General features: G+C 42.9%; 1 protein-coding gene across 1 annotated transcript in view; it reads right to left on the bottom strand.

Annotated features, from left to right (window-relative positions):
* The window catches only part of LRMDA (leucine rich melanocyte differentiation associated), a 1,201,191-nt gene that overhangs the window by 783,522 nt on the left and 390,427 nt on the right, over positions 1-27,242 (bottom strand). The gene's annotated exons all lie outside the window — the stretch shown is intronic.

Below are 27,242 nucleotides of genomic sequence, written 5' to 3'. Positions count from 1 at the left end.
CTGTAAACACATGCTATCTTTTACGAAAAAAGGAAGGATGACCCAGACAATGGAGCCAAAGGCCTGTAAGGCAGATCCTCAAGCCACAGAGGATTATTCCCAGACCTGAAAACCTAATGGAGCTTGCTCTGCTGGATTTAAAAATTGCTTGGGGATGGTAAATTACTCCTTTCTCCATTTTTGAATGGAATGTCTACAACTGGTAGCGTTTGTCTATCCTGCGTGTGTGCTAAGTTGCTTCAGTTGTGTCCAACTCTTTACGACCCTATGGACCGTAACCTGTCAGGCTCCTCTGCCAAGGGATTCTCTAGTCAAGAATACTGGAGTGGGTTGCCATGGCCTCCTCCAGGGGATCTTTCCAACCTAGGGATCAAACCCACGTCTCGTATGACTCCTGCACTGTCAGGAAGGTTCTTTACCACTACCGCCATCTGGAAGCCCCTCATCTCTCCTACTACTGCATTTTGGAAGCAGAGAATTTACTTCTAGCTTCACAGGTCCATGGATGGAGAGTAATTGTGCCAAAGAATGGATTCTACTCCAAGCTTCATTCATAGCTCATATAGATGACTGAGGTAATGAAATTTGGTACTTTTGAGCTGATGAGACTTAGATGGTATTTTGGACTTGAGCCTGTAAAAGTTAAGACTTTGGGGGACCTTGCAATAAGGTTAATGTGTTTTTATATGTGTGGTTGGCAAAATTCTTTGGGAGACAAAGACAGAGTATATTTGTGTTGTTCTGTCCTACTAATTTGTAATAGCAGTGGCAAGACATTAATGAATCAGGGAGAGAAAAGGCAACCCGAGGAGGAGGCCCCCACCACAAGTGACCTTACTTATGCAGAGATCACAGCCCTTGGAAGGAGGGAGGAACCATCTTTATCTTCCTGCTATACCATCCCAGCAAGCAGAGATCTTGAAACATGAGATGCTCTCCAGAGTGCATTTCATGCCTTAATATCTGGCTGCACTATTTCTTCAAAACTCTTCTTTGTCTTATGCCAGTAAGGTATTCCATGGCATGTCAGAAATAGGATAATTGGTACTTTCTGATTTAAATTAGAAAGCATTAGACAACTGTTTCTATGCTATTTTTGACACAAGAGATTGGATAGAAGATTCCAAAACTAGATATCAAAATGTTCAGATTTCTAAGATATTCCAACAGTTTAGGGGACAAAGGGACCAAATATTTTACAATGAGACTGCTACAGAAATTCTGTGATATGTGCTCACCTTATTTATCCAGGAAACTAGAGAAAATGTGATGATGTATTTGGCATCTCAGAATCAAAGTTCATAAAAAATTCAGGCATCTGGAGACAAGACTCAGATCCCTGATATACATGAAGATCAGTAAGAAACCTGAGGTCAACTGCAGTAGACTAAAGCAAAAAAATAGGTATCTCTACTCCTAAGTATCTGTTAGGTTCTTGGAGCATTAAACAGACCATTTTGCTCACAGGAGTCCCTCAGCAGAAGGTACAAAGAGGTTAGACACATTTTCCCTGGTAATCTTCATAAACAGGTAGGTGGCTGGGCTGAAACCCCAAAATACTTCCCAATCTACCATGCTGCCAAATAACTGGATCCAGTGATAAGTGATTATAGAATATTTGTGATGAGAAATATTTGGAAGGAGAAAAGCCTTTTGATTGAACACAGGCTGAGTAGACACTCTTAAAGGCAATAGCGAGTAAAATTATTTTCGTGATAAGCAATCAAATAAAGATGAGATATGAGTCAGTTGACATCTCTCAGCAGCAAAGGTTTTGCTTATTCAAAAATGTATGAATTATATATTTAACATTTAGTGAGTAAGCATTTATTTTATAGGCCGATTGATGAGTTAGTTACCAACCAAAATACCTAGGTGGCATGAGTAGCAAAGAACGCTCCTGCCAATGCAGGAGACATAAGAAACATGGGTTCGATCTCTAGGTCAGGAAGATCCCCTGGAGAAGGAAATGGCAACCCACTCCAGTATTCTTGCCTGGAAAATCCCATGGGCAGAGAAGCCTGGCAGGCTACAGTCCGTGGGGTCACAAAGAGTCAGACACGACTGAAGCAACTTAGCAAACATGATTTAACAACCAAAATAACTTAAAAACAAAGAACTTAGGGAAGAATTGATCAATTTAATTTACCTGAATCTTCCTTCTGGAAAACCTAAAATGATGAATGAATTCTTGTTTTACTAACATATCCTAAAAAACAAAAATAAATAAATCTATTTTTTTCTTTAAAACTGACACAATTGACCTAGAAAGTTGATTTAGAACAGCAGGATGGAGTAAAAAAATAAAGTGGAAAAAGTGACTTTGTTTGCTTGTTTTTAATGTCCTATACTTTTTCATTTTTTTTTACCCTTTGAGGAGTGATTTTTAAAATCTGTGTCTCTCAGAATTGACATTAGTGGAGAAAAGTTGAAGGCCACAGACATCCCACCAAAAGAAAGAAGAAAGTTCTCATGACAGCCTTTCATCAGTGGCCCAGCTGCTGCTTGAATTGCTTACGGCTCCAACTAAAGATGAAAAACTGACAGGGGTAGCATCAGATGGATTCCTTCTTTGGGATGGGGAGCTCAAAAGGATAACCTTCTAAGTCCTAACTTAGATGTCTGTGATTCTTGGACCATTACCTCACAGAAAGGGCTCAGCAGACCATCTAATGTCATTTGGCTCAAACAATATCCACAGAACGCTCATTTCACCGGGACTAACTTTGGACTCTAGTACTAGAGGTCACCTTGTCACAGGGATTCTAGGTGACACGGGTTCTCTAAATATAATGGAACGAGTCCTTCAACTTGGCTGGCCATGGCACCTACCCCTGCAGGCTGAATGGCAGGGCCAGCTGACCCCCAAAGGCTTCTGCCAGCCCCATATTTCCACAGCTCCACATCTCACTTATCTGTCTGGCTGAGTAAATTACTACAAGAAATACCTCCCTCAAAGACCTATAATAAAAAGAGATTCAAGAGGACAACGGCGAAGTGGAGCAGCATTCATGAGAACTCTGAGATGAAAATTCCCAGTCGACCTTAATGCTGGAGAATTTACTTTAGGATGTAAAAATAACACGTACTGCTATATTTCTTCACTTTATTTGCTCTCCTCTGCAGAGATTACTGCTGTGTGCGCAGCGTCGGAAGAGTGGAGAAGGTCAGGTTGACAAAACTTCTTGGTGGGGAATAATCTTTAGCCCTCCAAATATATGCGCCTCACAACTTCTAGGCCACAAAAGCAAACTCTGGTTTGGAAAATGCCAAGTCTCATCTCCAAGGAAACTCAATAACCTCCAAATGGCCCCAAGATCACATTTGTGTGGTTATAACAAACCGTTAAAAACATTTAGGAGTAATTCAGATCGAAAGAGCTTTCAAGGTTATTATTTTTTTTTCTTCTCAGTTTTGGCAAAGACAATATAAACCTCAGTGAAGAAAACGTCGGCTAAAGAAAATAGGAAAATGATAAAATTAGACCTAGTTGAACTTGCTTTTCATCTACCAACAACATCTTAAGAAAATAATAATATTTATGCAGCAAAAAGATATTTCATAGCTTCTCTACAGAAAGAAATTTTTCCTATTTTCAGGCTTGAGATAGTTTGGGTCAGTTCTAAAGAATCAAGTCCCCCCCCACCGCCACCCCCTGCCAAGGAGTAATGTTTTCGCAAACAAACATGAAAACAGTTTGTGCAGATTTCAAAGGAGATGGTATGGGGCACATAAGGAGCTCTATTTAACACATCAGTCCCAAGACTGTATTTAAAAGCCAGAAATGAAAACGGGTTTGAGGAGTGTGTGAGTAAAGTTACTGTGTTCCCCGAAAATAATTGCCCATCAACAACGCCAGCTCTTCGTCTACAGTTCTAAGAAAGTCCAAACCCTCCAAAGAATCCCAGGCGAGCCCAGAATTAAGGCCCCACTGCAGAATGTTACAACAGCTGGAACACCAAAGATCACCATCTTTCAGACCTCATATGAAGCCACAGCATGATAAACAAATTCAATAAAATTACGAATTGGCAAACCGTTTGCAACAAATGTTATTTCCTGGATAACAAGATGGATAACGTACATTCTGCAGCATATGTGAGGAGTTATTGAAAACAGATGTAAATGTTCTCAAACTTGAGTCTTTCTTTGGCACAAATCTGAATACGTTGATTTTACACTTTGCTTTACAGCAGTGCCCCAGAGTGCCTCAGATAGTAACCCTTGGAGTGAAGAGAAGACTTTCTAGGAAGATGTGTCTGCTGGCCTTCCTCATTTCACGATACTTGTGATGGGGAGGGTAGTTGGCCCAAAAGCCTTTCCATAAGGTAGCCAATAAAACTGAATCCTCAATGAAAAAGCAAAAGCAAAGATGAACTGCAAACGGGGGATTGTAATTATATTTAAATGACCCCAGCTAGAAATGTCCTCTGCTAACACACTTATCCTTTAAAGAATGCTCATGACACCCTCCACTCCCACCCCTCCACTTCAAAACCAAAACCCCTTCCCCTTAACTAAGTACCACATCCATACTGAACCTTTTGTTTTTCCCCTTACCTGCTCACCCCCACCCCTGACTTGCTTGTGGCAAAAGCAACCATGTCACTATATTGTACCTGCCACACTATCAAGAATTTTCTAATTGTAAGGAAAACAGTCTCCTGAGCACACACAAAAACATGCAATGTGCAATCATCACATTTTGGAAATGGGGGCCCAGAGAGGTATTTTCCATGAAAAGTAATTTACATTTTTCAGCTACAAATGCATCTTTTCTTCTAAGAAGAATCATCTGTACAACAGATTTGTATCTGAAAATAGAAGGCTGGATTTATGCAAAAATGATCTCAGGGGATCATCGCAGAAACACAAAAAAAGTAATTTTCTGCCAAAATTATGCGGAGCACTCACAAGAGATGTTTTTCAAATATGACCACTAAACACATAAAATACACAAATGAAATGGAATTAATACAAACCAAGAGTTCTACAGCGATCTTAAAGAGTGTAGGGACGTCAGACACACCATCAGAGTAAGATTCTTGAGTTTAAATATTATAGAAATGTCAAAGCCCATAAATTTCACTCTACAAAGAAACTTTTGCTTTCACAAGGAATGGCCTCTCAAGTTTATTTCAACATGCCGCCAGTGTATAGGACAGGAAAGTTAATTCTCTAAAATTCCCCAATTCTATTAATCTTCCCAAATATGAAATTGTTACTATCATCCCCAGAGGAGATGAGTGAATTGAACTCTGAAACTTTCAAGACACTAATTAAAAGAAAGTGCCACAGGCCAGGCATCACAAAACACTAGGAACCTGAACCAGCCAGGTAAGGTACCCTGACACAGAAAATGACCTAGGTCATTTACGAATCAAACGACGGGATTGAGGACATTTTTAATTTCACTACTTTTTAAAATCAGGGATCCCACGTAACTTTCTGTGTGTGAACAGACATAGAAAGTCGAATGGAAGGAGCTCTGAGTTCTTAGGACCAGGCTTGCACTCAGCTAGCACTTAACTTTAGGCAATTCATTAACCTTTCTGAGGTGTCGATTTCTTGGTCTGTGAAAGAAGAAAGCTACCCAAAAACATCTCTCAAGACTCCTTCTAGCTTTAATAGCTCGTGTGTAGTAGATAAATCATGGTAGGATTAAGCAGGAATCACCCCTGAATAATTTTGGAGGAGGTCAAATTCCACCTATGTTATAAGAATGAACTGAGAATCACTTCAGAGGCCCCCAAAAGTCATATGGTACTTTTTCTTCTACCGGAAGATAGGAAATAAGCTCCATTTTATAGACTAGAAAGGGAGCAGGAGACAGAGAAAGTCCCACCTCCATCCGTCTTCACTTTGACATTCCACATGCAGCCGCTGTTTATGTTGGCTGTCATCCCTTGATTTCCACTCCAGTTTGCAGCACAAGGATCACTGGGTAACCTCCGCCTTCAAGAGTCTTACGAGCTCTCAACCCCCAGGCCAACAGTGCCTATGTATCTGGCGGGCTCTCCCTGACAGTCTCTAGCACTTGGCAAGAGAAGATCGAAAAGATGCAGAATAATGTCAACTCGAATAGTCATCCGTTAGGGGAATGGTTCTGTTGCTTACTACACAAGAGTAGGTTATGGTTTCATATATCTCGTTCAATGTGCAATAGATATTTTTTTCAACCATTCATATTAAACTGGTGTAAATGTTTTTATTCCTTGCCACATTTCTGGGTGGTAAGCTCAGGCTCTCCCAGGAATTTGTTTGCTTTAAAATGCCATGCATCTCCAGGCAGCCTTACCTCATAAAAAATGGGCATGTCTTCTAAATGAATTTCCCCTTTTTTTGCAGTTAATAACTAACCCATGCAGCAGAAATACACCATGTGTGAAGCCCTGTTTACTATAGGTGGTAAATCACGTGCCTAACGTCCTGTAATTCATTCTGAATACTGTGACTCCATTCACTGTAACAGGGTTCGCCCTGTGCTGGCAGGCATTAATACCACCCAAAGCTTGTGGGGAATCTGACTCTGATGCAGGGTCTTATCCTAGGAAATGCATTTAAATTGGGGTGGGGGAGTAGAAAGGAATTTTAAGGAAGTGCCACACCAATGTGCACTTTGGAACAAAGACTCTGTTACCCTTCCGAGACCCTTGCCCTCCAGTGGCCCCAGGAGAATGCTCGAGCTTGGGTGGCGTCAGCCCTGGCCTTTTGTGCCATTTGCCCTAGTGTCCATCCATCTCACCTCTCTAGTTTTCACCACTCTCCAAAACTTATACTCAGCCAGGTAAAAACTCATTTCCCAAGGTATCAGGTGATAGCCAAGGTTTTAAGAATGTTTGCTTCCTTGAAATAGCATCTAGCTGATGGGAGCTCTCAGGTGTAAAATATCTTAGTGTGTTCTCAGTAGCTCAGTTGTGTCTGACTCTTTGCGACCCCATGGACAGTAGCCTGCCAGGTTTCTTTGTCAATGGGATTTTTCAGGCAAGAACACTGGAGTGGGTTGTCATTTCCTACTCCAGAAAATCTTCCCAACCCAGGGAAGAATGCATACTTCCTTGAAATAGCTTCTTGCTGATGGGAGCTCTTAGGTGTAAAATATCTTTAGGGCCCCAAATTATTGACATGTACTATGGCACCTCAAGTTCCTGGTTACTCAGACGGTAAAGTAATCTACCTGCAATGCAGGAGACCCAGGTTTGATCCCTAGGTAGGGAAGATATCCTGGAGAATAAAATGGCAACCCACTCCAGTATTCTTGCCTTGAGAATCCCATGGACAGAGGAGCCCAATGGGCTAGAGTCCATGGGGTCACAAAGAGTTGGACATGACTGAGTGACTAAACATTTGCACTTTCATGGCAGCTCACTAGAGCAAGTAGGCCACTTAATTCACTCCATGTCATTATCCTACTTACTTTACCAGCCATAATTCTGTGTCTCTAACATAAAACCTTTAGAGATTCAGCAATCAGGAGCAACGTTTCCATACCCCTCTACTGGATGGTAAGAGGTTCAAACTCTGCCTTTCATCCAGAGTTAATTGTCTGGCTCTACAATCTCTCTTCTCAGTAGTGAAGGGGCTTGAGGTTCACATTTATTTAAAGAGAACAGGCTGGGGAGAGAGGGAAGCACAAACCACTCAATCCTAAAGGAAATCAGTCCTGAATATCATTGGAAGGACTGATGCCGAAGTTGAAACTCCAATACTTTGGCCACCTGATGCGAAGAACTGACTCACTGGAAAAGACCCTGATGCTGGGAAAGATTGAAGGCAGGAGGAGAAGGGGACGACAGAGGATGAGATGGTTGGATAGCATTACCAACTCGATGGACATGGGTTTGAGTAGGCTCCAGGAGTTGGTGATGGACAAGGAAGCCTGGTGCGCCACAGTCCATGGGGTGCCAGAGTCAGACATAACAGAGTGACTTAACTGAACTGAAGCACCTCTGAGACATCAAGGCATCCTTGCTTCTCTCTCCTTGCCTGCGGGAGTAAGAATCAGGGCTTCCCAGACTACTTTTAGGTCTTGCCATGTTTTCCAGAATCCTTTAGACCACAGTTTAGTGACTTTTCTCTGTAAAGGCCCAGAAAATAAATATTTTAGGCTCTGTGAACCATAGTAGCATGAAATCAGACACAGACAACAAACTAACCAGCACTCATGGCCCTTAAAACTTTATTTATGAAAAAAGGCCATGACTTGCTGAACTCTCACCTAGACCAGTGTTGTCCAACAGAAATGCAAAGATATTTCACACTTTTTAGTAGCCACATTACAAACGTAAAGAGAAATGGGCAAAAATAGTTTTAATAATGTATTTTACTTAATCTAATGTATGTTCCAGAAAAACATCTATTTCTGCTTTATTGACTATGCCAAAGCCTTTGACTGTGAGGATCACAATAAACTGTGGACAATTCTGAAAGAGATGGGAATACCAGACCACCTGACCTGCATCTTGCGAAACCTATATGCAGGTCAGGAAGCAACAGTTAGAACTGGACATGGAACAACAGACTGGTTCCAAATAGGAAAAGGAGTACATCAAGGCTGTATATTGTCACCCTGCTTATTTAATTTATATGCAGAGTACATGCATATAACGCTGGACTGGAAGAAACACAAGCTGGAATCAAGATTGCTGGGAGAAATATCAATAACCTCAGATATGCAGATGACACCACCCTTATGGCAGAAAGTGAAGAGGAACTCAAAAGCCTCTTGATGAAAGTGAAAGTGGAGAGTGAAAAAGTTGGCTTAAAGCTCAACATTCAGAAAACAAAGATCATGGCATCCGGTCCCATCACTTCATGGGAAATAGATGGGGAAACAGTGTCAGACTTTATTTTTCTGGGCTCCAAAATCACTGCAGATGGTGACTGCAGCCATGAAATTAAAAGACGTTTACTCCTTGGAAGGACAGTTATGACCAACCTAGATAGCATATTCAAAAGCAGAGACATTACTTTGCCAACAAAGGTTCATCTAGTCAAGGCTATGGATTTTCCTGTAGTCATGTATGGATGTGAGAGTTGGACTGTGAAGAAGGCTGAGCGCCAAAGAATTGATGCTTTTGAACTGTGGTGTTGGAGAAGACTCTTGAGAGTCCCTTGGACTGCAAGGAGATCCAACCAGTCCATTCTGAAGGAGATCAGTCCTGGGATTTGTTTGGAGGGAATGATGCTAAAACTGAAACTCTAGTACTTTGGCCACCTCATGAGAAGAGCTGACTCATTGGAAAAGACTCTGATGCTGGGAGGGATTGGGGGCAGGAGGAGAAGGGGACGACAGAGGATGAGATGGCTGGATGACATCACCAACTTGATGGACGTGAGTCTGGGTGAACTCCGGGAGTTTGTGATGGATAGGGAGGCCTGGCATGCTGCGATTCATGGGGTCGCAAAGAGTCGGACACGACTGAGCGACTGAACTGAACTGAACTGAATGTATCTACAACATTATCATTTCAACATGTAATCAAAATTAAAGGCCAGTGATGAGAATTTTGCATTCTTTCCCCACTAGGTCCTCAATGTAGTTTACACCTATGGCACATCTCAATCTGCCACATTTCAGCTGTTCAACAGGCATATGTGACTAGCAGCTACCACATTTGACAGTGAAGTTCTAGCCTAAACATTTCCTTGCATGTTGCAGGTGTCATGTGCAGAAACAGTCAGGGTCCTCCTGACCACTAAAGGGCTAAGTGCATCATCCCCTCCCTAGATGGGTCCCAAGTCATAGACCTATCTAGAACATCAGCAGTACCGCAGCTGCCAACACAATGACCTGCCCACCAATCACCAAACTTCAGATAAGGTTTATAGAGGGAAGATCTCACATAATTAATGGATTTCTACAAGAGGCCCTTTTTATTAGTCAAAAAAGGGAAGACAAATTTAAAGGCACTTGAGGAGAGCAGCTGAATACGAAAAGCATTTTCCCAAAAACAGTAGCAATGAAAACACTTTTTACTGGTTGAATTTTGCTGCCTCTATCCTCCTTCTTGGAGAGGCAGCCCACTCCAGTGTCCTTGCCTGGAGAATCCCATGGACAGAGGAGCCTGGTGGGCTATAATCCGTGGGTTGCAGAGAGCTGGACGTGACTGAGTGACTAAACCATCACCAGTACCATCCCCCTGCTGCTAAGTCGCTTCAGTTGTGTCCGACTCTGTGCAACCCCATAGACGGCAGCCCATGAGGCTCCCCCGTCCCTGGAGTGGGTTGCCATTGCCTTCTCCACCATCCTCCTTCTACCCCTCAAATGTCATGTGACAGATTTTAAATGTTTTCCTATTGGATCCACAGGTATACCCTTCCCACTACCACCAACAGCAAACTCTTACTCTTAAAGAACCTCTTGAATTTTGACAAACATTCAGGAAATGTCACTGGTGGTGACCTTTTCAGTACTAGGGTCCCCAAATGATGCTATTTCTTCATCTCTGCTCCTGCTGTTTAAACCTAATCCTCCTCCCACAAACAAAGGTTTGTTTAGTGGGATAGAAGGAGGGAGGAAGTTGAGAGAGCTTTCACTACAATTTTTATTGTAATAAAAAGCCATCAAGACATTTGCTTTCTTTCTCTATGTTTTCAACCTACATAAGATTCTTTTTAAAAGCATTTTCTAAAATGTGCCTAAAGTAATCTTTTCCACAGGGAAACACAAACCAAACAAAACAGCTCTTTGTTTCCACTAACATTTAGCAAATAGAAAAGAGCAATACCTGGCACAGGGCTTCAGGCCTAAGGAAGTTGGGGAGGCCAAACTCACTTTTCACGTGGCCCCCTCTTCACTTGTGAGAGGAGAGAACACCAGCTGAGGGATTTCAGCATGCCCCATGATGCCAGTGCCATGATGTCATCAGAACTAGCAGCCAGCCTCTATAAAAGATACCTCCTGGGGGAAGAAGGGGAGCAACAGAAGAAAACCAGGAGTCCTCCTCAATCCGTGACACGTCTGTGCTCTGCCAGGGATGTGGACTGGAAAGAACACGGGGCCAGCAGTTAGGAAACGTCCGTCCCTACAAGCATTCAAGGGTTGGCTCCACTGCCACTTGGCAGGGACGTGGGAACTAGAGGGGGGACCTTTGGAGGAAGGCAGCAGGCTGGCCTAAAGCCACTCTCAAACCCAAGACTGTGACTATGATTTTAAAAAGGTCTTATCCCTCTAGACACTAACTAAACCCAGTTACCCACACACAGCCAGTTTCCTCAACAGTAAGTGAGAATGATTCCACCTACCTGGAAGGGTTACTGTTAAAGGGTAAAAACAGAACACTTCAGAGTCCCTGACAATATAAAAGATACTGGGTACATGGCAGCTATTACATGTCACTATCTGTGAAATTAGGTGATAATACAAGATGTCCTGCATGAGCTGGCTGGGGAGATGCTGCTGGCAGCTAACTCCACAACCCTTGGGCAGCATCTCCATCTTGGCTGGCACAGGTGACCTTTCCCTCTCGTTCTCCCCAAAAGCTAAGGCATGGGTGGTGAACTGTGGCCAATAGGACATGAAAGGATGTTTTTTGGGAGACATTTTATCTCAAATTAAAAGGGACACACAGAAGGAAACATCCCTCCAAACTCTTCAACATTAGATTATTGTGTCTGTCTCTGATTCATGGAACACTTGCACTCAGGTTGTGGCTATGAGGACAGAAGCCTAAGCACCAAGCCAATATGGTAAATCGGCCAGTAAATAGATGGAAGGAATCTGGATCCTTGATGTCAATCACTGGACCAAGCCCTTAAATGCTTCACTTAGCTTTTTTCTTGTGACATAAAGATGTCCTCCATGCTTATATTTTATGGTAAAGAGTATTCTACCCACAGCAAGTGCCCTCTGGTTCTACAGTATAATGAATATAAATTCAACTACCTAATCTCATCATTCCAACACCTTCCTAAAATTGAACTTGTCTTGCCTTTCCTCAGCTTCCTGACAGACCCCAAATACATGTGTCTCTTGTCTCTCATACACACCACACTCATCATCCTTGGGTCTTCACACATTTCGCCATGCAACTTGGAATATATTCTTCTTGCCTTGTCTACTCACCTTTTCGCCTTTCTCTGGAGCCAAATTCAAAGCACAATTACACTAAAATGCCTTTTCTGATCACTTCTAGAACATACCATTTCTTCCCCATTCATTTCTATAGCCCTCAGAGGTTGTGTATCACAAGGTTTATCATAAAAATAATAGAATCAGAGAACAAGGGTCATCTAGTCTAAACTGCTGGATAAGGAGAGAATTTACTCAGGTAACATCCTACAGTAGAGATGATGAGCCTATCTCAGATTAAATACTTTCAGCACAGGGAGTTTGCCATTTTAAAAGAGCAGTTCATTACTCTATTAGAATCTTTTATTAAAACAAGATGTGACTCCTGTAAGGAGTCTTATAACCATTAGGTTATATCCAACCCTTGGATATTCTGGGTTGACTTCTGGACTCACATCCCCTTTCAGAGTAGAACTATCTCAAAGAAAAAAGCGTTGCCTTATCCATATCAGTGTCCCCAGCATTTAACACTGTGACTGTTACGTCCTAGGCATGTGAAATGAGTGCAAGTCACTCAGTTGTGTCCAGCTCTTTGCAACCCCATTGACTATACAGTCCATGGAATTCTCCAGGCCAGAATACTGAAATGGGTAGAGCCATTCTCTTCTCCAGGGGATCTTCTCAACCCAGGGATCGAACCCAGGTCTCCCACATTGCAGGCTGATTCTTTACCAGCTGAGCCGCAAAGGAAGCCCAAGAATACTGGAGTGGGTAGCCTATCCCTTCTCCAGCGGATCTTTCCAACCTAGGAATTGAACCTTCCCGACCTAGGAATGCAGGGTCTCCTGCATTGCAGGCAGATTCTTTACCATCCTCGGCACCTATACTGATAAACACATGAGAGATCTAATCCCATCAACATCGCCTATAGCAGCTAAGAACAGACTCAACATGGTTCAAATTTTCTCTTCCCAGTTTGTAGAACTGGGAGTTAAGGCTGCTTATCAGTTCCAAATGCAAATGCGAACTGAAGGTCCATAAGCTCAGGAACCGTATTGTTTGTCCATGAACATACGACAGCGGAAAAAGCTAACAGGGCAAAAAAATAGAGGCAGAGAAAGCAAATGTACTGAGAGAATAGAGAAGACCTCCACACAACTTCTATGAGCAGAAGGAGGTGTAGCTCTGCAGAGCTTTCTAGATTCCCCCATGGCCATACATTTAGTGTTGGGGTTCCATAAGATGACTCTTTATCTCACATCTTTAGACCAATTCCTGTTTTTTGCTTCAAAAGGACTAAGTTTCCCTAGTAGGTTTCTGTCACTTACTACCAAAAGAACCTTGGCCAAGGCTCTTCAGCTAACTCTGTCAAAGTATGTGTGAGTGTTTATGAAAGTCATTTCTGAGACAAACCAGCTGCAGGCAAAGGAATGGGATGGATTAACTACAACCCTTGACTAAAACATATTAGAATGATTGCACAAAATCACACTACTTAGAGTTCCCTTGCTACACCATAACTCTTTTTCTGCCCACATAAGAAAACCGACCCATATCTTTCAAAAGCAATAAACAGTTGAGCAAAGCTGCAGTCATCCTATCCCCAACTTTCCCTTTGAGAGCCTGAATCAACCCACAGGTGGGACCTCCCATGAGAGTTTCAGCTTCTCAGAGCACACAGCACAGCACAGCAGACACTAATCCTAAGGAGGGCAACCCTCAGCCAAAGAGCAACTATAGCCCCTGGTTCCTTCTTACTTTCCCCTGGGGTCCCTGACTTCCTTTCTGGTGACTCACGGGCTCTTTTGGAGCACCTCACCTTATAAAACCTTTATAGGGTGTTGCCAACCATCTTCAACTAAAAAGCCCCAACATTTCAAGACCTAAAAATAAGTAACCATACTGGCAAAACGACAGGCAGCTGGAGACATCTGGGATAGATAATGCCAACTGGTACCCTCTCCAATAACACCACATGGAAGACTGTATGTTCTACCAAACCAATAAGACCATCTCTGATCTTGAATCAATCATTTCATGATTACTGAGCATTCCCGAGATTGCCTGGGTTCCATCTCACTTCTGTTCCTCACCAGTACATTCTTAAGAAAGTGATTTAACATCTCAGCACCTCTTCTGGGAAAAAAAAAAATTGAGATAACAGGAGTAACTTTCATTGGTTATTCAGTTCAGTTCAGTCGCTTAGGCATGTCCGACTCTGTGACCCCATGAATTGCAGCACGCCAGGCCTCCCTGTCCATCACCAACTCCCGGAGTTCACTCAACTCAAGTCCATTGAGTCGGTGATGCCATCCAGCCACCTCATCCTCTGTCGTCCCCTTCTCCTCCTGCCCCCAATCCCTCCCAGCATCAGACTCTTTTCCAATGAGTCAACTCTTCGCATGAGGTGGCCAAAGTACTGGAGTTTCAGCTTTAGCATCAGTCCTTCCAAAGAACACCCAGGGCTGATCTCCTTTAGAATGGACTGGTTGGATCTCCTTGCAGTCCAAGGAAGTCTCAAGAGTCTTCTCCAACACCACAGCTCAAAAGCATCAATTCTTCGGCGCTGAGCTTTCTTCACAGTCCAACTCTCACATCCATACATGACTACTGGAAAATCCATAGCCTTGATGAGACGGACCTTTGTTGGCAAAGTAATGTCTCTGCTTTTGAATATGCTATCTAGGTTGGTCATAACTTTCCTTCCAAGGAGTAAGCATCTTTTAATTTCATGGCTGCAGTCACCATCTGCAGTGATTCTGGAGCCCAAAAACTAAAGTCTGACACTGTTTCCACTGTTTCCCCATCTATATCCCATAAAGTGATAGGACTAGATGCCATGATCTTAGTTTTCTGAATGTTGAGCTTTAAGCCAACTTTTTCACTCTCCTCTTTCAGTTTCATCAAGAGGCTCTTTAGTTCTTCTTCACTTTCTGCCATAAGGGTGGTGTCATCTGCATATCTGAGGTTATTGATATTTCTCCCGGCAATCTTGATTCCAGCTTGTGCTTCTTCCAGCCCAGCGTTTCTTTAGTTATAAGTGATGATTAAATGAATTAATACATAGAGAGCACTTTAACCTCCTGGCACAAAGCACTGAATAAATGTCAATTTGTGCATCAGCCAAAGTAGACTAGATTATTCTTTAATAACAAACAAACCTTAAATCTCAGCAGCTTAAAGCAACAACGGGTGGGTTCTGTCTCATTCTACATATCTAGTGTGGGTTGGCTAGTGGGGAGGGGGCTCTGGTCACTGCAGCCACTTAGGAAACCAAGCTTACAGAGTCTCCAGCATCTTATAACATTGGTCTCTCAGTAAAAGGCATTTACCATAGCATAAGAAACGCGCACTGTTTACTGGGTCTTAAATACGTCCACCTAAAAGTGACACAAATCACTTCTACTCCCATTGAATTGACCAAAGCAAGGCACACCTGACTTCAGGAGGGAAGGGAGGTGTGACTCTCCTATGTACAAAGAAGGAGAGGGAACCCGAAATGGAAAGTGGTAAGCACTAGCAGCACTGACCACAACTACATCCTACTATTATTACTCTATATCAGACCCTACGCTAGACATCCACCTTCTAGGGAGTATATCACATATGTAAATAACTCTGATAGGATTCTTGCAGATAACAAACCCCTTGCTTTACGCTGGACATTTGGCTTTAATTTCTCTGCACATGTGTATGGCGAGAATTCATTTTTGATGCTGAATCTGGTGAACATCAAAAATGCCAGGTTGTTCAGTTTAAGGATCCCATCAAACCAACTGCTTGGCAAAAGGCAGAAAAGTACCTGGAGAATGGCCTAAACTGATTGTTATTTAGTAGTAATTTTTAAATAATATATTACTTTCTCTCTACTTGGAAAATCAATGGACACAAGCGTTTTTTGTGACCAGTATTTCTGTTGTTTTTGGAAGATATTATTGCAAACTGAAAGAGCAGTGTTAAAATGCACTTAGGAGCTCCAATAATGTGCAACAATTTTCTTCAAACTGCAATAGAAAAAAAATCAACTGAAACATGAAAATTTAAAGCCCTATTACCCGCATTTCGCTCTGTAACATCCCACTTCCCGTCACTTCTAACACGCATCTTAAGTGTGCTAATTGGAAAGGCTCTGCCATGTATACAGCTCTGTTTTCAAGATGACAACTGCTTTGCTTTTATCACTAGGCTCAATACCAAGAGGGGGATCATTTTCAAAATTCAAAGCGTTTTGATCTGGCTGTGTCAATCGGGCGCCTGCACTCGGCTGGTATTCACAGAAAAACACATGAACATTTCAGGCAGTGGGGCCAAGTCTAGGGAGAGGAAGGCACGTCTGAATGACTCAGTGGGAAAAGGGTGTCCCAAGATTAAAAAAAAAAAGGTCCAAAAACTGAAGAGACTGCCAAATGATCCTCTCCTCCTTAGGAAAGCTCACTGAATATGCTACAAATGTTTATTGAAGAGAAAATCTTTAATAAATCCCAAAAAGGAACACGCAGGCAGTTTAAGTACCACCCAGGAAAATGAGCAGAGATGGTATCGGTTTACACTCTTCTCCTCCACAATGACGAAAACACTGGGCAGAAGACAGCTGATGTGTGGTCTGGTGAGTGACTCATGCCGATGAGGAACTCTCAGAAAAACCAACGTTAAAAAAAAAAAAAAAAAAAAAACCAACGTTAATCCATGCTTCTGTGAGTCGCTCCATGTCAGAGCCCTATCTACCAGACCAAAAAGCTGGATCTTCAAGGGCTCTGAGTCCTAGAGAAGGAAGTTCTTCACTTTTTCCCCCTGCACAAGTGACGCAGATGGTTCGCACACGTAGGACTAAGGCTACAGAAGGATCCGTTCAAAGGAGGACACAATGCAAATTCAAGAACATCAGTGCTTCCCAATAGTGACAAACGGCTTAATTATCTACACTGGGGGCCGCGTGTTACAATGTTCACCAAAGTATTCACGGCAATGAAAATCTGGCATTTCCATCGATCAGAGCTTTCTCTAGGACAATACAGAGAGGTGACATTTTGATCATGCCTTCAACTCAATTGTTGGAACAAGCACATGGTGATCAGTGAAAAGTAACAAGTACACAACCTTGTCTTCCAATCAAGAGTTTTCAACAGAGGATTCATGATGAGGGTACCACAGACATCTGAAATTACATGCAAATTTATGTCCATGAGACATCAAGGACAAGCAAAAGGACACATGTACACTTGCCCCCTGACCAGCACAAACACTAGGGGTGCAGACCCTCCTCTCAGTTGAAAAACCCTGTGTAACTTCTAGCGGGCCACTCATTTATGCAGTTCTTCCATATCCGTGATTCCCTAGCCACATGTTCAACCCAACGTCAGATCATGCAGTACTGTAGTATTTACTACTGAAGAAAATCCACCTAGAAGTGGGCCCTTGTGGTTCAATCCCAAGTCACTCAAGGGTCAACCGTACTGTGTGTTTTCTTAAGAACGTCAGTCTCTCAAACAGCCTTGTTGAATAAAACATCTCTATCTCAGATCCACTCAAAGAATATCACTCTCTCCAAATATGAATCCTGAATCTTTTGGAAAAAGCTAAAAGGAGATCTGAGCTTGTTCTAGCTTGGCAAACATCCTTACATCTGGAGCAATGGTTCTAAAGCTTTACTGGTATGCATGGAACTTATTTGGAGAGCTTTTCAAAACATAGACTCAGCTTCTTCACGAAAGAGTCTCATTAAAGTCCCAAGTAACTGAGATGTAAGCAGTCTATGGACTACTCCTCAACAAACTCTGGTCTAATGGTTTCACCCCATGCGTCAGGTGCCACAGACAACTCTGAGTAGACCTCTCTTAAAAGAGAACCTCATAAAAGCAGAGGCCCCACTGCCTTCTGCTGGGGCTCTAGCCGGCTCTGTTGTCATCTCCCTGGTGTGCTGCACACCCTGCTCCCCCGGATCACCTGGCCTCAGAGCTGCCTAGGCCTCAGCCTCTCGCCTGTTCCTGCTCTGCTAACGTGACCCGTGTTACCCAGGCCATCTGTAACACACGTGACATGCTCACCAGTCTGAAGCTGTTCTGGGGAAGCTGGCTCTTGTTCCAAGGGCCACAGTGGCTCTCATCTTGGGCACTGTGGATTCTCCCCAGGACACAGCCATAACCTGTGAACACAAGCTCACTCCAGTTATTTACTGTCAATCAGATCTGTTCCTACTGGGTCACCTGTTCACCTAGAAGAGAGCCAAAGAGATGGAATAATCATATAACATAATTACAGTCTAAAAATGGCGAGGTATGAGGGAATAGTTATGGGGACAAGGTGTCCCACTTGCTGACTAACACACAAAGCCTATGGCCCTGAATTGCAAAGTCTCCTATTCACCTCTCAACTAAACTAGCAAAACAGACTTACAGAGATAATCAGGCCCCAGAAGAAAGTGTGTGTGAATAATGGAAACAAAAAAATATATATAGAGATTCTAGAAGCTCTGTCAATAATCACTGGCTGGATTCCCACTTCACCATTTAACTATAAATCCATACTCACTAAGGATTGTACCACAGATCATAAATACCTGTTTATATCATGTCACCACATTCAGAATTGCCCCCAGAAAATCATTACCTGGCAAAGAAAGTTTGCAGTTTGGAACATGGTAGTAATGAAATGCTCTTCTGCATTTCCTACTCACGGTTGAAAGAGCAGAAAGAAACCTCTAAATATATATATACTTTAGCATACAATCATAAATATCTACTGCCCTTCCCAAAGACACAATGCATGTACTAATTTATACCAGGCTGCTAACTTTTTGTTTCATGCTATATTGATGGACTTGACAGGTTTTCGAAGACTTTATAACTGCAGCAGTGTTGATCTTATTTAAAGAGAATATTAAATCAAATCCCTTGTCATCGGCATAAAATCTCCTTTAGCATCAACAAAAGACGGCAGTTTTTATTGATTCCCTGATACAAAAGATGTATGAAGTGGACGGATGCTGCTCTGCCAAAAAAAAAAGTCACAATTAAAGCCTGTGAAAACTATTAGTCATCGTAAAGGTCATCATCGACTTTTAATGGCGTCCTAAAGGGAAACAATATGCTTCATTTCAACATCAAGGGCACAGAGAATAAAATACTGTATTTCCAGGGTGAATATTGCAGAGAGTACCCGGAAGCCTTATATAAATACTTGTTGTATCAAAAGGCAACCCTAATAAAACAGAATCCACATCACTCAATTCATTGTCCACATTCATGATGAGGGAATTTCCAGGGGGACAGCTGATGAAAAATGCATGCACACAACCAGATGTGCTAAGTCTTACTGAATGAGCTGGTACAGGAAGTGTATCTGCTTCCAGACCCGAGGAGGGATCACAGACTAATCAGGAAGTAGAGATGAGGGTGTGGGCTCCAGTTTTGCCAGCAATGAGCAGGGAATCCCTCTGCCCCAGGCCCTCAGCTTCCATACCTGGAAAGAGACTGAGTCTAGTTTCTTCACTTCCTCTTAGACCAGCGAGAGCACACAGATGTACTTTTGCAGGCTAACTCTGATTGCTGGAGTAACACCTCTCTGGATCTCAGTCTCCTGAATCCTAAAAGGAAAGGGGTCCTGTGCTAAGAAGGATTCTGAATTGGCATCCAAGCAGAGCAGGAAAGAGTGTCCTGGTGACTTAGCCAGGTGCTCCAGGGTTGCCAGAAATGTGCATGGCAGCAGCCAAGCCAGCTCTTAGCCCTAAAATGCCAAAATTATATAAAACTCACCCCAAGAACACAATAAGTGGACATCCTTTTCCTGGTCTTAGGGGAAAAGCTTTCAGATTTTCACCATTGAGTGTGGTGTTATCTGTGGGCTTTTCATATGTTGCCCTTATTATGTTGAGGTGTGTTTCCTCTTACATCCATTTTGTTGAGAGTTAGTCAAACTGATACTGAATTTTATCAAATGCTGTTTCTGCATTTATTGAGATGATCATGTAGGTTTTATTCTTTATTACTTTAATGCAGTGTATCACATCAATTGATTTGTAGATATTGAACCATTCTTGCATCCCTAGAATAACTTCCATTTAATCATGGTATATGATTCTTTTAATGTATCATATAATTTATTTTGTTGAAGATTTTCCCATCTCTGTTATGGGGATATTGACCTGTAATTTTCTTTTCTTATATTATCTTTGTTTGTTTTTGGTACCAAGGTAATACCAGCCTTGTAAAATAAGTTTGGAAGTGTTCTCTCTCCTCCTATTTTTTGGAGAGTTTTAGAAAGATTGGTAGAATTCTTTGAATGTTTGGTGGAATTGACCAATGAAACTTTCTGGTTCTGGACTTTGGTTTTGTGGGAGGTTTTTGATTAGTGATTCAATCTTCTTACTAGTGATATTATGATATACATATTAAAAGATTTATTATGTTTTTGTGCAGAAGTATGACTAAATAGGCAATCTTTATTTTAAAGTGTTATTATGATTAAAACTTATTTTTCTTATGTCTATTTGAGCCTAATTTTCTGTAATAAACACATTTTTATACTGAGGGAAAAAAAAAAACTCACCCCAAGAACATTGTTGTTGTTTAGTCGCTAGGGCATGTCTTACTCTTTTGCAAACCCATGGGCTACAGCTTGCCAGGCTCCTCTCTCCATGGGATTTTCCAGGCAAGAATACTGGAGTGGGTTGCCATTTCCTTCTCTAAGGGATTTTCCTTACCCAGGGGTCAAACCCATGTCTCCTGCTTGGCAGATGGCTTCTTTACCACTGAGCCACCTAGGAAGTCCCAAGTACCTTGCAAAGAGCACCTAATACATTGTCAACTGACTTATGCAAGATAAACTGCTGTCATGTCATGCTGGCTATGTACAAAGTTCAACCTCAGCAAGAGAGGGGGATGGTACTTAACAGTAAAGGATAAAAGTGCCATGAAAATAACCAGGAAGCCAACCATCTAAATTCCATCCATGTTTACTCACACGCTGAGGCCTTAGGACCTCCTCCAAAAATCTCCTATTCATATGGGAATATGCTGCTATTTTCATCCAATGTTTTATATTTATTTATTCAGTAAGGGATTTCTAAGGACCCACTAAGTACAAATAGCTGCACATGAAGTGAGGAAGCCATAAGGAAGGCAGCATGCAGAGTGGTTAAGAGCTTGGACCCCGGACTGAAATTATCAGGCTTCAAAACCCAGCTCCTCCACTTGCTAGCTGTGTGATCTTGGAAAGGTTAATTAACCTCTCTGAGTCACAATATTTGAATCTTCACAAAGAGGACAATACTCTGAATAAGTATTTTTATTATCTCCATTACCATCACCGTCAATACCTTGTACCATTAATGCCAAGGAAGCAGCAGGTCAGATGAGGATACTACACAGCAAGGCCATGGATAATTCTCACAGGGGGCTGCGGAGAGAACACATCCACTATTAAGACAGGCTGCAGGAGGCCTTGAGGAGGAGCTGAGCCAGCAGCACTCCAGAGGATGGGCCACATCTGGGGGGCTACAGTCAGGGGAGGGGGGCTCAAACAGAAGGAATGACATGAACAGAAGTAGAAATGTGAAAATGATGGCAGGCAGGGCTTTCTGACACAAGGGCTTCACTGCAGGGTGCTACTGCTAAGTCACTCAGTCGTGTCCGACTCTGTGCGACCCCACAGACAGTAGCCACCAGGCTCCCCCGTCCCTGGGATTGTCCAGGCAAGAACACTGGAGTGGGTTGCCATTTCCTTCTCCAATGCATGAAAGTGAGAAGCAAAAATGAAGTCGCTCAGTCATGTCCAACTCTAGCGACCCCATGGACTGCAGCCCACCAGGCTCCTCCATCCATGGGATTTTCCAGGCAAGAGTACTGGAGTGGGGTGCCAATGCCTTCTCCGTCACTGCAGGGTACAGTCAGTCAAAACTGTGGAAAGCCTTAAAAGTGGGCTAGGAATTTCACATTTTCCCAGAGTGAGTGTGGAGGTAACGGAAGCAGTGTTCTAAGAAATTAGGGCAATTCCTTACGAAGCCTTAGAAAGGATAAACATCATTACTGGAATCAATGCCTAAAGATGCTTCTCTGTGTACAGGAGGAAAACACACACACACAAGTAAAGTTTGAAAACAGTGCAACACCTTCCTCTTCTTTGGAACCATATGTTGAAGTGCGCCGAATAAAAATACGCTTCCATATCATATACAAATGCACGTTAAGCACGCTATACTTTTCAAAGTGCTTTCAAACACACTGCATGTGAATGGCCCTCAGCCACCCCTGCCGCACCCCTCATCCATCCATCAAGTATCTGGTCATCCCAGTTGACGTCTTCCAGCTGGTACTACCCCAGAAAGACGTTTCCCAGATGAAAGACACATATGTATTTCTCCAGAAGGCAGGACCATCTCATCTGTGACTTTTGGCACCAAAGACCTAGACTGAGAAAGGAGGTGTTGCCTCTACTCGGGCTTGATACTGCTTAAATTCACCAAGACAAGGGCGATTTTTTTCCAAAAAATAAAAGGAACGTCCTCTAACAAATAAACAATTTACAAATGTCCATGTATGGCAGGCCTGCTTAACAAGAACCCAACTGAGCAACAAAAACACACTCTATTGTGATCCATAATACGATCCGAATGTTCAAAAACTGCACTTAACTCATTACTCAGAAATATGTCCCTTGCTCAAAATGGATAGCTCCTTAATTTCACCTCCAAGACAGTAGGAAAAATGACACACCTCTCTTTATGCACTCCCTGTTTAGAATCAGCATAAATATAGGTATATTATGTTTTCCATGTAAGGCCGATCAAAGAACAGCACAATACTGCGCAGCCTCGGCATTATTCTGCCCCATTCCCACAGTCTTCTATATGAATTCTTGTCATTACATCAATTTAATCCCCTGCCATTTTCGGCCACTGTTCATCAGGCTGATGAAAAGCACAATAGCCAGCATTTAATGTGACGGCGCCTTGTTCCAACCTGCCTCCTTTAAAGCAAAAGTTTGTCGGATGCACAAAATTCCCTTTACAGCTCATTTGAGATGCATAAACAATCCCAAAGACAGGAAAGAACAAAAAGAATAATCTGCCGTTTTAAGGATCTGGGCTGCTTGAGGGAAGCCCTGAATTCTGGACTCTCTGTAGATGGCGGGGCCGGGCCATGTCGCCCACTCCACCTCACCCTTCAGCAGATGAGCCCAGGACTGCCCAGGCCCACACCTTCGTCGGGCTGGCTGTGCCTTTGCATCATCTCCTCAGAAGGCTCTAACTCTCCTGACAATCCTGGAGGGGGAATGCAGCTTCCCACCCATGCCCCACACGCCCCTCCACACACAAACCCGGCCATATGCTCACTGCTCACTCCATTTTCCATGCTGTTTCCACTCACTGCGATTTAATACAGCAGCAACAGCCACAGGACGGACCTCAAGCCAAAGTCACAATGAATTGAGAGGTGAGGACATATTCTGCACACTCACCCCCCAACAGGGATCCCAGAGCTCAAACATGGAGAGGCCAGAAGGAGCCCAAGGAAACACAAAGTACACATCAACCTAACGAGAACAATTCTGGAACTGCCCTAAACTCCACCAGGTGACACCTCTGCCAGCAGGAGGTGGTCTTGCGAGGGAGAGAAAAGCAGGACACAGGAAGGAGAGGCATTTTAGAAGCCCAGGACATAGAATAGGAAGAACTGTGGGTCAAGGAACCCCAAGCTACATTCTCTCCCCTAATTTCCACTGTCTAAATAAACCAACCGTGGTTAACACGAGATCCCAGCACACAATGCAACCGTCTTATCCCAAAACCACAGGTGATCACTGTAGCCTGTGATCTATTAGGGGGAGTCAGGGCTTGTAAGCTGGATCACTTGTCAAGGATGGGAAAAAAGGGAAGAAAGGTGATCAACTTTACCCTGATTGGCTATCTAGAATCTTCCGGTAGTGCCATGCTACAGTAACCATACCTCAATGTATTCATGTCTTTACAGGAGTGTGTTTGTTGTTATGACAGACAGATTGGGAGAAAATCCATAATCTTACCAGAATGTTCAAAGATGCTTTCCATATTTGTAGAGGGATGTCTCCCCATTCCCAGGACAATCAACAGCTTGAGAATTAGCCCAGATCTAAATAAATATGAATGATTTTTTATTCATTTAAATGTCTTTAATAAATTTTATTAAACAATAATCAGATAATTTTTATTTTGTACTTGACTTTAAAATATTTAAGTCATTCAAATACAGCTGTTAAATTCTTACAATCATTTTCCCAGCTGCTTTGTATTTTTCACTTCCTAAAGTTTAACTGGAACTGGGGATGGTGAGACGGGAAGAGGAAACACATCTGTAATGGCTATTTAATAAGCTATGCTCTGTGGCTAAATAATTATACACATATTTATAAAGACTCTCATTCTTTTAAAATTAAATAATATCAAAATTTGGTTATGATGGTTATGAATGGTTAACAAGAAATAAAATCTATGAGATTTCTTGAGTTCTCAGTAACCCTGCTTCATGGTTTACCTCACATTCAGGACAAAGCACTTTGCTGCTGCTCCCATCACAAAACATCAGTGAATTCTCAAAGATAACTGAGCGGTCTTAAAACTTTTCTATTAAAAAATTCTGATTACTGACTTCCCTGCTGGGCTTGTGATTAAGAATCTGCCTTGCAACACTGGGGACACAGGTTTGATCCCTGGTCCAGGAAGACGCCACATGCCACGGGGCAGCTAAGCCTATGTGCACAACTACTGCGCCACCCGCTAGAGCCTGCCAGCTGCGACCACCGAGCCCTCACGCTGCAGCGACTGAAGCCCAAGCACCTCGAAGCTGTGCTCTGCAACAAAAGAAATCAACTGCAGTGAGAAGTCCATGCATTGCAACAAAGAGTAGCCCCTGCTTGCTACCAGTAGAGAAAGCCTGGGTGCAGCAAAAAAAGACTTACCACAGCCAAAAAATAGAATAAATAAATAAATCTTCTAAAAATTCCAATTATGAAAATATGAACTTAAATCACGATGCCTCTGGTCTTGTGCATGGGGTGAGCCTTCTCAAATCAAATTATTTATGTCTTGGCCATAATATTAATCTCCCTCCCTCTCTCCTTGCTTTTCTCTCACTCTCATCCTAAAAATCTGAATTGCAAAAGTACCACATACAGAGGTTCATTCAGTAAGAATTGATGGTTACAGAAATCACATAAGGCCTCTGTGGCTTCCAGGAAAGTAACCTGTCTGGAATCAATGACTTCAAAAGCTCCTTTCATCACCACCTTATAGATACCCAGAGTCCTGATCCCTTTGCATGGCCTCAACCACCCCACCAACTCCCAAGTCCAATTCTACTTGTGAATTTTCCTAGCCACCAGGCCAAATTTACTGCCAAGTCAGGTGCCTGGAAATATCGACGCCTTCCTTTTGATTCAGATGCTCCATTCACATCTATCCTTATATGTCTCACTGTGATACATTTTCTTTTTAAAAGATCCTGTAGTCCTGTATGAAATACAGACTGTGCATCTTAGGTAAACCATACTTCTTTCTGACCAACCATGACCTCATCAGTGAATTCATCCAAGAATGACTCAGATTAATACCTGTACTTTCTCCAACCCCTACTTCAAGCCCCTAGCTCACTAAGCCTCTGTACCTGACTGCTAAATGGGCTCCCTGGTTCAATTTACAGATAAGAAAACTGAGGTCCATACGGGCTAAATAATAAGACCCTTGGCCTCATAGAAAATGTCCTTCAACCAGCACTGGAGGAAATAGGTTCTTAAGTCCCTGAAGGGCATTTGTGAAGAGCATCACCAGAAAGGCAGTGCAAGAGGAGGGGAGTGTGTTTTACACCAGAGTTCTCTCCTTACCACAAGCCAGCGTTACCTCCTGTCAGCCTCCTACACTCCCCCAGCCTTCCTGTCTGCAACTGGCAAGACCCTCCATCCACTCCCCTCAGAGCATGCTATCCACACACAGGGACCATTCAACTCAGGCATGGAGAAGATGGCCTTCTCAACCCTTACTCCAAACCCAAGAAACTCAAACTAGCCAAAACAAAGGACAAGATTTTTTTTTTCTTAAACCATATATCCTTCCTACTCATGATGGGTTTCTACCTGCCTCAATTCGATGAATCATCTCCTCCTAAAACACACACATCCCAACAGTAAGCCCCTCCCAGAGCTAGCCCCAGGGCTACAGTCCTGGGGAGCAAGAGCGCGCACATCCTGGGGCTTCGAACATGAGGAGACGGGAAGTCAGAGTGGAGGGATCCTCAGCTGGGGCTGAGAGGAAAATAATCGAACCCTTGCAAATTGCAAAGCACAAGATGCCAGAAGAGATCCCTCACTGTCACAGCTGCTTACCATAGAAATCTCTCCTCCTTTGGGGATGACATCAGCAGACCTGCTTTTTTGTCACCAGTCACTCCGCACTTGCTTTAATTATGCAGCACACCAACAGAAATTTTCTTTCTGATCACATAAATCACATCGCCCTGACACTGGGCTCAATAGGCACGGCTGGAACAATGTGGTGAGAGCTATCGACTCCATCGCTCAAGTCCACAAGGTGTATCATTTAGCCGAGAGTGATAATTAGACGCAGAATATACTGAAAACTGTCAATAGGCATGTCAATAGGAGAACTCTTAGCATCTAACACCCAGTGAATCAATGGTGTTTTTCAGCTATAAAATCAAGAAAATGATAGCTTTCAAATGAATGGTGGAAAGGAAACAGGAGACTCCTTGGGGAGGAATAAAACAGCTCAATTTTCCCTTACTGAGTGCCTCTCCAACTACCTCACTCAATGGAAAAGGTCACAGAACATTACAGCAAAATATCTCTGAAACAAGATGTACAACAGCGCTGGGACATGACATGATGCCTGGGTACCCCACGAAGCCCTCGCGGTCTCTGCCCTGGTGGGAGTGGCGAATAGGGCAGCAGATGGCAGACCAGAACCAGAGGGCGGGGCCGTGAGAGCAGGGAGGAAGGTAGTGATGGGGCACCGGGGAAAAACGAGTACCCCGATCAAACAAAAATGAGACCCAGGGCACAGAGTGGGGGATGGCAAAGGGGGTGTCTGAACCCACCAGAGAGAAAGTGAGCAGTTGGACTGGTTGCTGATGGAAACACCACCTCTCAGCAATGATCAATTACACTTCACAATCAGTGTCAATATTAACAGGCAGTGATTCAATGCTGCTCCAAGTACTCTGCCCATAGGACTTCATTTAATCCT

The sequence above is a fragment of the Bos indicus genome, chromosome 28, assembly GCF_029378745.1.
Source record: "Bos indicus isolate NIAB-ARS_2022 breed Sahiwal x Tharparkar chromosome 28, NIAB-ARS_B.indTharparkar_mat_pri_1.0, whole genome shotgun sequence".
Classification (NCBI taxonomy): Eukaryota; Metazoa; Chordata; class Mammalia; order Artiodactyla; family Bovidae; genus Bos; species Bos indicus.
This window is presented reverse-complemented; position numbering and strand designations above follow the sequence as displayed.